Consider the following 8262-nt stretch of genomic DNA (forward strand, 5'->3'; position numbering starts at 1 on the left):
TAGACTTGACTGAGGTTTCTCCATTGATGGGACTAAGGACTAGAGGCTTTACTATGGGACATACAACTCTCAAAGCCCCTTCGAGTAGAGTGACCAAGCATGAGAAAACTTGTTCCGGCAATCAACATGCTTTCATAACTATGACACTTTTGATTTTTTAACACCAGAAGCAGTTGATCTTTTATATGGGGTAAAAAGGCTCATGCATATCAATGTTGTGTCTCATATAACAATGAATATAGTTTTTAAGAGAATTAGTTTTGTCATAAAAACAAAAAATAACAGAAATTATTATCTGTTTGTCTGCTATTTTTGTATAATATATATATATATATATATATATATATAAACATTGGATTCATCAAGAGAGAGAAATTAATAGCCTCATGAATGTAATAACATTCTCTCTTTTGATGAATCCAATGATTAATATTCCTTCCTCTCATCTCTCATTTAAAAATGCTCTCACTTGATATTCTCTCTCTCTCTCTATATATATATATATATATATATATATATATATATATATATATATATATATATATATATATATATATATATATAAAACATTTTTCATCATATAAATTATTTGAACATTATTTGGTGTAAAGAAATTATCTAGATAGCATTCCTTATTTATAAAATTAGTAAATAAACATTAATTTCTTAAAGCATGAAATATTAGGGGGTAAAAATAAGTCGGACCAAATAATAGAAATTTACGGCCTAATCTATTTAGGCTAGATTTTTTTAAATAGAAAAGATCTTAATTTTTATAAGCATATTTAACTAAAAATATTAGGCCAAAAGCTATAAATTTTTTTTTTAACCTATTAGTTAAACTTTCTTCGGTGGAATAACGCGGCTCTCACGAACCATGAGCAATTCATTGGCTCCTGGTTTTGCTTTTGCTTTTTGACTTTTTGTATAAAATAAATTAACGAAATACTTGTGTTTTTCCAACGGAAAGTACATGGTTTGTTACTAAATTAACATAAACATTATAATATTAAAATATTTAAAAACTTACTATATAATGTTATCAAAGCTTAACTAAAACTATTTAAATATAACATTTTCTTTCACTTTCAAGTAAAATACTCACACATATACTTGTATATATACATATTGTTTCCTTAGAAGAGCCATAATTGATATGTGAATGGAGAAGCAGAGTTTATTGTGGTGGATTTAAATTTTTAATGTGGTGGAGAGGGGATTAACCTGCAAGATTAACATTTCAATGTTAAAATTAGTATAAGAATGAAAAGTGAAGTGAGAATGACAATGAATTTGAGTATCAGGGAAACGACGTGTCCTTCCTCTTATATAAGAAAAGTGGTTGACAACTAAAAACGTGGAGTGAGATGTGGATTGCGGTCAATCGTCAGATGGATCTTGACGCCCGATATGGCTCATGTGGGTGAATTAACCTATCTTCAAGGAGGGAGAGGTGTACATATTTTTCGTGTCTGGTTGCTTTCGATGTATCATTTGGACCTTGATCTTTGTGCCTTGCGGACGACTCATATCAGTTGCATCTCAAGCCTTTGTTTCCGCGTTGTAGGGAGAGTTTGCAATGGGTGATAATACCCAGCCACTAGATTCGGGGATAAATAAGTCTTTGATGGGACACCAATCTCAACAAGAACATATGCTTTTAGTGTGTTCCTTGCAATAGGTAATGTTTTGATGGGAATGATTGACATGTGTTCCTATGCTAGTTGGTGATTGTTCTGGGTCGGCCAAAGGCCCAAAAGGTCAAAGACCAAACCAATGCCAATCCACTCTAAGTGATCCAAGGTACAAAAGACATTCCGCGGGAAATTCGAGGTACAATTTTTGATTTCCACTTTTACTACACTAATTCTAAACTTTCTTGAGCGTTGAAGGGCTAGCCTTGCAAGTACACCCATGCGCCTCCTTCTTGGAGATCAACACCATTGGCTCAGGATTCCTCACTACCAACATACACCTAATTCAGGCTCCAAAATAGAACAATGGAGCTATCTATGGGAATTGACTCCTAATTCCCACAAAAATTCCATGAATAGATTCTCCTAGATCCAAAATCAAACCCTCTTATCAAAATCAGCAAGAAAAGGAGATAGTCATCTCCAATATAACATCAAAGATCCTCTATTAACCTCCCAATTTTGTGTCGGCTTAAATATCTATCATCGATGATTTTCAAACAATAACAACTTCCAATGTATATCTGCTACCGTAGTATTTCCTCCATACAACGAGTAATCTCATGGTGATAAGTGAAAATCGTAGAGTTACTGTCGCAAATCACATTACACATTGCTATGACGCAAATTGTTATGTATTTTAATTCGATTACATTGTATTTGGTAGTCTCCATTGAGATCCACAACAGTGTGAAGTCTAGTGGCGATCCGTCATCAGAACACCTCTTTTGAATGACGGAGTGAAAACGAGTCAAGAAACAAGGATCGAGGTGCACTAGGATACTTGTGAGACAAGGAGATATGAAAAAATTTAAGTGCAGAGCTACCACTGGTTTTGGAAACCTCTACCGCTGGTGAATCTCCTGCAAGATACCTCGTAGATGACGGATCCCCCATAATAACTCCCGATCCGACACAATCGAGCAATAAAATATTTGATAATCAAATCTGAACACACACAATAGCGGAGATCCTTTGGCTTTCGATAATCTGAGAGCTTACTCTCGCAGAGTAACGCAAATTTTACCCTTAGTAGGAAAGAGTAGGCAGGGACAAGGTGCCCCGATTTCTGATAACCTTAAAGGGAAACACCGTCTAAGTTGTCTCTCTCCGTCCGTCTTATCAATTTAAATGCCCAACTTGGTCAATCCGCTTGGAGATAGTACATTAGAGAAGGAAAATAAGCTTGATCCAATTCGGCTATAGAGGGACTTAAGGGATAAGCTCTTAATAAACCACATCCACACTCAACAACAGTCTCAGAGTAATCCAAATCTAGCCGAATTCTAGGGAATAATTTTCTAGATCCCCTACTGTAGCGGGGAAAATCTGATATCGAAGCCATGGGATTGACTCGAATCAATATTTCGTTTGAAATCGCCACCGCGCTTTATTTTTTCAAAGGAAAAGGGAAAAGAACGAAAAACCCAAAGTTTTGTTTTTAAAACAAGAAAGAGAACTCAGGTTTGGGTGTTGATTATATGAGGGGAAGGTTTTAAGCACCCCTCATATCTGTGGTACTCCACAGGAACCTTTTTGAAAATCTGCGTCGTGTGTGCTAAAAAAAGGGTTTGTTTTATTTTTAAAATAAGCTCGGCAAAGCGTTAAGCTTTGGGCCTACATACCTCATCGGTGCAATGGAGAATTCAGAGCTAATGTAGTTCCGCTTAAAGGGAAAACATTTTTTAAAAAACGAATAAACACTTTATTGTCGTTGGAGAGAAATACTCAGCCATTGATCTTGAGCATGAGAACAAACGAGTTCTTTGCATCGCAAATGAAAGAAGGGCTCCAACTCGGATAAAATCAACGAGTGTGCCACTAGCTCTCTCATGCGGAAAAGATCCCATTATATCAATCAATTTCAAAATCGTGGGGTATAACCACTCGTTTCGACAATTAACGGTGTCTAAACTTTGAAGAAAAAGGCCACTAAGGGCAAAAGATATTTTTTAAGAAAAAGGTTTTGAAAAGATTTGCAAACATAAGAAGGTTTTTGAAAAAGGGAGAAGATTTTGAAAATTTAAGAAGTGGGAGGAGATGAAGAGGCTATCATATTGCGTAAAATAAAAGCTAAGGAAAGAAACGGTCTAACCGAAGAAGAAGCCAACACTTGACATTATGAGTCAAGGTAGATTTCCCATCCTTTGGACTTATCAATACCAACACATTAACACTTGGGGATCCAGATGAACTTATTATCTTATCACCACTTTTGCATTAAGCACATTAAAATTCTGACGAAAATCGGGCAGAGTGACGGCTGTTTTCGGGTAAAATCCTTATCTCAATGCCTTGGAATTAACCATCAAGGACTTTCAAGGAAATACCTGCATACACAAACAGACAACAATCCAATGCCAGACAGACAGAATAACAGCAGAGTAACAATATCATAAGGGTCCAGAGGTGTCCATAAGTCCGAATCTCCAAAATGCTAGGGATAGTAACCAATAGTCCAAAAGAGAGCCTTAAATGTTTTTTTAGATTTTTGTTGTTTATTAGTGTTTTAGCATAAAAGTAAAGTATGGTCCAAGTGGACAAAGAGAAAATGGCGGAAACATAAACATATATCCAAATGGACAAAGAGAAAATAGCGGAATATAAACGTCCAAATGGACAAAGGAAAAATAGCGGAATGTAAATATGATAAAATAAAGCGAGAAATATAAAGAGCAAATATAATAAATTGCGGAAATTAAAGTTAGTTGTTAGATGTTAAAGATAACCATCTTGAAACTTGTCAAGTATGTTATCAAAGTTAGTAATGAAGATCGATGGTGAGTGAAGGATGTTCTCGGATTTAAATTCAATGGAAATTTATCAGAAGCTTGATAAAATCATAGCAACTACACGATAAACCTCCATAAGTCTTAAATCAACCGCATACAATTCTCTTCCATATTTGATCTATTTTTATTCGGGACACGAAATATTGCGCTATGTTAAGCAGATCGCCAAGTGATTTATGTAGAAATCACCCTACAACGAGGCCGGTCAAAACTTTATGTGCTAATGCATGCGAGAGAAATGATATGTAGATCATTCTCCGAAAGCAATACCGCACGAAAAGAAAATAGGTAACGATCTAGTCTTTACTAAGAATCCATAAGAATTCTCAAAGTGTTAAGACTTTCATCGATCAAAAGAAAAAAAGGAGAAGAAGAATGAAAATCATAAAAGATAATCAACTCACACTATCATTAATATCATTCATCTAATATTATGGATTTGGTCCTTTCAAACCTATCAACATCCTAGATCTAATGATATTAATGAAATGGAGGAAGAAGAATAAAATTCACAAAAGATAATCAACTCACAATATCATTAATATCATTCATCTAATATTATGGATTAGGTCATTTCAAACCTATCAACATCCTAGATCCAATGATATTAATGAAGTGGAGGAAGAAGGAAGCCAAAACAAGCATAAAAAAGGCAAAAAACCACATTCTGCCAGCAGGAAATCGATTTCATGCAGGGGAAATCGATTTCCATAGTGCAGTTTTCAAAAAAAACAAGTTACGTTCAGCAGGAAATCGATTTCAGCCTTAAGGAAATCGATTTCATCAGTGTAAATTTCAGCAAAAACATCATTTAAAGGCATGAAACTTGATTTGAACAAATATACAAACACCTTATGATCACACATCAACTTGAGCACGAAATTTCCATCACAAAACCAGCAAATATCATCAATATAGCATCAAAGATGCATTGAACACAAGCAATAAAGATCTACATCATGGATCTAGCAAATTACCACTTCTTGAACAAAAGTCTTGGAGTAGCTTCAAGAGCAAGCACAAAGTGTGTAGATCCTTCAAATTTGGAGATGAACAACCAAGGAAAAGAGAGAAATGTAGGAGGTTTAGTTCAAAATTAGCAAGATTCAATGTGAATCTCACTAATCTTATGAAAATGAACTTTTGGGTGAGGGTTTTGGAAAGGGTGAGAAATGAATTTGCAAGCAATTTTTTGGCTCTCCAAGCTTGAGAAATGAGAGAGTAGTGGCCTCTATTTATAGGATGAGAGTAAGAGTAGTGGCAATTTGGTCATTTGCTCTTGGTTAATTAACTTGTGTTTAATTGGTGATTAAAGTGGCATTTAAATGGTAAAAAATGGTAAAATGAGGTTAAAATGGAATTAATGAAGGGAATTATTTTGGTGAGGTGGGAAATTGGTAAAATGACAAAAATGGTCAAAGAAAATAGGTGCCAAAATCAAATCAAGCTTCCCTCTCTATTTTTTTGATTTTCGCCTTAAGGAAATCGATTTCCCCCAGGAGTGAAATCGATTTCACTCTGTTCCAGAAGAGAATTTGGCGCAAAATACACTAGGGAAATCGATTTGCCCAGGAGGGAAATCGATTTCATGCTGTCCAGAATGTGATTTTGTTGAAAATTGCTGTAGGGAAATCGATTTACCCAAGAGGGAAATCGATTTCATCAGTCCAAAATGTGGAAAATGCCTTGTTTATTGCATGTCTTGGTTTGGTACCTACAAAACAAAAGCCTACAAAGAAACAAAGCAATATTTTTGGTATTTGGGTTAGTATAATATGCATACAAGATAAAAAATCATTGGTGCTTGATGGTCCCTCTTATTGATGAGGTGAGTGCAACACCACAAACAAAACTTCCAAGTGAAGCTCTTGATTAATGATTGGGATATGAATGATATATGATCTTAGGGTCAAAAATTGGGGTATGACACCTACAAGTACACTATTAACTCAATTCTGGAGGGGTGGGGAGAAAGATGTCTATATCAAAATAAAGGAAAAAGAAGGATGTACTACTTAGGAGAACATTGAGAGACGTTTGAGCCTCTACAGTCATGAACAAGTGGTAGCTATGAAGACACCAGTCGTTTTATGGCGCTCCTCGAGCAAAGGCAAGCGGATCGAACTCGGGGGTGGATGAGCGTATCAACCGACTGAATAGTTAGTCAAGGAGTAGGTAAAGAAGAAGTATAACATTCTACCATTTTAACTTTCTCAACGAGCTAAGTATCTCGCAAAGTTTTTGTGCAATTTCAATAGTTAATCTGTTAATATGAGATATTACAACCACAAAGGATTTTGTAATCCCATGCAGGATGGCGTAAGCCACTGTTCTGAGGCAGATTCCACACTTGGTAAACACACTTCAAGCGTAGATAGCGTACCTCCTCTTAGAAACTAGTCACTTTCAAGAGCATAGACAGTGGATTCTAGAGACATCCACCCCAAACCAGGTCGACTCTGAGGGCAAGGACAAAAACCTTACCTTAGGTTGGGGAAGTGTCATACCCCAAAATTTTCCCATCATATTTCAATCTATTTTGACTCATATGATCTTCAGTTACTCAAGTCTATGCAAGGATTGGGCACACTTACTTGCCTCCTAAGCAACAAGCCTCCAACTAGGGTTTTGCTTCTCTCAAGATCAAATCAAGTTCTAAGACCTCAAATGGATCCCATGGACTCTCATATGCTTCAAAGAATCATCACATCAAGTTTCAAGCTTTGATTCACAAGATTGCCCAAACAAAAGCTCAAATAGTCAACAGTCGACTAGTTTGACCTAAAAGTCAATTATGGTCAAATCACAGTCAAAACTGTTGATTTTTGATCAACATCAACATTTTGAAGTCACATTTATAATTTTATCAAGGGTTGATAATGATTCATCAAGAAAAGCTCAGAAATCAACAAAACTCATAGTTTCTAAATTAGGATTTTGTAGGAGAAAGTCAACTGAACTTTGACCAGCCATAACTTTCACATGGTTCATCAGAAATTTCCCGACCAAAGCCTATTTTGAAGGAAATTGAATTATCTACAACTTTGTCTCTCTAAAGCCAAGGCAAAAAATGCTTCATTTGAAAGATATGAGCCAAAATATTACAGGTCCTTCTAGAAGCTCGCAAAAAGCTGTTTTTTTGTCAAGAGCCATATCTTCAAGATAAAATCTCCAAATGCAAAAAAGATTTCAAAGTGGCTTGTAGAGGACATCTTGGGCTTTCCAAAAATTCCTAGAACATTCTCATACAATAAAAGTTGGGAGAGTTATGACTTGTTGAAATTGGACCATTTTCAAGAGATGCATGAAAGCCAATGTGAATAAATTTGCATTTTTGACTTATGGGCCTATGTTTTGGACTTGGAACGTGATCACAGGCTTGCATAAGGCCCATGTTTCCATTCCTCAATTTTTATTATTTTTATTTCCATTTAGTTTGGGTTTTTATTCATTAAAATACAAATTAAATCTAATAAAATAATGGGAAATAATAAAGGAATGATTGAGATCGTTTTTCACTAAATGTGGGGTATGAAAACTGATTTAAATCAAAGAGATTTCATGGGAATAATATTGACCAAATTTAGAAAGATTCTATACAAAATTCAATCAAAATCTCTCACACATATAATCTTCACAAGCCCAAAGATTTGAGTCACATTGGTAACCCTAAATTGGTCCACTATATATACTCAATGTTCTCAGCATGAAAGGGCGTTTGACAGCCAAGGAAAATAGGGTTTAAAAGAGAAAATTCTCTCCTAACTAGGGCACGA

Source organism: Vicia villosa, linkage group LG6 (genome assembly GCF_029867415.1).
Source record: "Vicia villosa cultivar HV-30 ecotype Madison, WI linkage group LG6, Vvil1.0, whole genome shotgun sequence".
NCBI classification, from domain to species: Eukaryota; Viridiplantae; Streptophyta; class Magnoliopsida; order Fabales; family Fabaceae; genus Vicia; species Vicia villosa.